Source organism: Tubulanus polymorphus, chromosome 7 (assembly GCF_964204645.1).
Source record: "Tubulanus polymorphus chromosome 7, tnTubPoly1.2, whole genome shotgun sequence".
Classification (NCBI taxonomy): Eukaryota; Metazoa; Nemertea; class Palaeonemertea; order Tubulaniformes; family Tubulanidae; genus Tubulanus; species Tubulanus polymorphus.
Window position 1 is genome coordinate 21,174,676 of NC_134031.1, and position 2,416 is coordinate 21,177,091.

The 2,416-nt window shown below is 38.8% G+C and overlaps 1 long non-coding RNA gene across 1 annotated transcript; it reads right to left on the reverse strand.

Annotated features, from left to right (window-relative positions):
- Window positions 1-764: 764 nt before the first annotated feature.
- LOC141908010 (uncharacterized) lies at window positions 765-1,816 on the reverse strand. Its single transcript, XR_012619571.1, has 3 exons — window positions 1,706-1,816; window positions 989-1,066; window positions 765-873 (listed from the first exon to the last, which is right to left on the reverse strand). It is a non-coding gene; the product is annotated as an uncharacterized LOC141908010 (long non-coding RNA).
- Window positions 1,817-2,416: the final 600 nt, after the last annotated feature.

The following is a 2,416-nucleotide window of genomic DNA, read 5'->3' on the forward strand; positions in this document are numbered from 1 at the left end:
GATTTACGTGTGACGCACTGAGTGTGTGAAACTGCTGACGTCTGTAATCACAACTAAAACAACACAGAAAATTCATCTTTATTTCAAATAAAACAGAACAACAGTTCACACGAAATATTATAGTCACATAATAAAGAAAACCTGTCGATATTTCAACTTTATGGTTTCATTGATTGAGTTACTTAAAACATGTCCATATTACATCATTATACAATATGTGTATCATACAATTTTTTTTACAAAACCAGACCAATAAAACTGGGTCGTGGGGTACAAACAATTACAAACTAATGCAACCAGTTATCGCTGCTTTACAGCTACATTTAATCTTCAATTTCAATTTTCACTAAAACTTTAAAACCCACTATATAGAAACTTAATAGAAGTAAAAGACACAACATTTTGGAGTCTCTGTAGAGACCATCATCAAGTCTGAAGAATAACGAAAACAGGGAAAAACAAGTTAATTGGGAAAGTAAAGCGAGTGTTCAGTGCTAAGTCGAGAGGTTTTGTTATTTTGTGTGTATAGGTTGTTCTAGTTATTTCTTCATTATACTTTTATTATTTTGATTCTGATTCTTGATAAATGAATTTTGCCTTTTAAATTTGCATATAGCAGGGTTTAAATTATATATTCTATGCCCGAGTCAGGCTATTATTCTATTAGCAAAAATGACACCACAGCTTTGAGAGACGAATCAGGGGATGACTCTATTGTTTTTATGGATATGTGATACACAGTCTATCAAACCATCACAAACAGTAGGCTGCCCGTGCCGGTCGGCACAGATAAACAATATTTATTTGGCTCCAGGTAGATGGTTGGTCGCTGTCCCTGTCAAATGGCAAAGTGGTCCCGATCCCCACTTCGTCCTAGAATAGAGAAAACCTGTGTCAGCAAATATGACATTGGAAATGTTCGATTGAATTAACAGTCAAGTGGGAATTGTTTTCATGACATATTTCGGTAACTAGAATTTATAATTACCTTATAATTCTAGATACTTCAACACCATTATTCAATCTTTGATCACTTTTCAAACTGTTCTATTGGACAAATTTCATGCTGCAAAAAATCATTATACTATGAAAATACTAAGTAATGTATTTATAGCAGTCTGAAATTGGGGCTAAATTCTATTAGAAAATCAATCATTTTCAAACTTGTGTTGAGCATAATTAAGCAGCAGCAGCAGCTGCTGCTGCTGCTGCTGCTTAATTATGCTCAACACAAGTTTGAAAGTTTTTTTAATTAAGCAGCAGCAGCAGCAGCAGCAGCAGCAGCAGCAGCAGCAGCAGCAGCAGCAGCAGCAGCAGCAGCAGCAGCAGCAGCAGCAGCAGCAGCAGCAGCAGCAGCAGCAGCAGCAGCAGCAGCAGCAGCAGCAGCAGCAGCAGCAGCAGCAGCAGCAGCAGCAGCAGCAGCAGCAGCAGCAGCAGCAGCAGCAGCAGCAGCAGCAGCAGCAGCAGCAGCAGCAGCAGCAGCAGCAGCAGCAGCAGCAGCAGCAGCAGCAGCAGCAGCAGCAGCAGCAGCAGCAGCAGCAGCAGCAGCAGCAGCAGCAGCAGCAGCAGCAGCAGCAGCAGCAGCAGCAGCAGCAGCAGCAGCAGCAGCACTGCTTTCCTGAGAATCACACATAAAAATTCTGTACAGAATAATTATGTTAGAATATTATGAAATTAGAACACAGTGGAGTGATGAAAGACTCACCATTTCAGATTAGTTCAGTGCCATCTAGCAGGATTTCACTTCCAACAGTCATAATGTCATGAAGTTAAGAGAACTGATGATTTTCTGAGAAAATAAATTCTTAAAACGATAGCAGCAGCTTCAGCAACTAGAGCTTCTTTACTCTTTGAAGATGAATATTTTCAATTTCTCCAGTTCCAAAAAGTGTTGGGCGTATTGCATTCTGGAAAGAGAAAATTATGCCAGAAAATGGTTAATGAAATAGATAGAAACTGCAACTTGTTTGTGACAGAAAACCTACCAGGTTAATGAGTAGTTTATCACAATGTGTCGAATATATGCAGATTTCTGAGAGGTTTGATGGTAGCTTTAGACTGCGTCCTCAAGTAAAACGTTGATACCTGCCAACATTGACCGATCAAAACATCATTTTCTGGACTTGATTTGAAGATCACCACAAATTACTGCAATAAATCGATATAAAACTCACCGCTTCTGACTCGTTTGATTTGTAGAGCGCAATGTTTACTGCAAGTTCAGCTTTATTTTAGACCCTAGAATACAACAGTTGTATAATTTTGATGATTCGAACTCTGACCAGAATAGAAGTGATTGAAATTTCAACTTCACTGATTAATGTAGCTTCTAATCAGGAAATGAGTTTATAAATGTACAGTCAAACAGAGACTAGAATCAGTAGAGATATTTACCGGTACCGTATTGGTTTTGAGG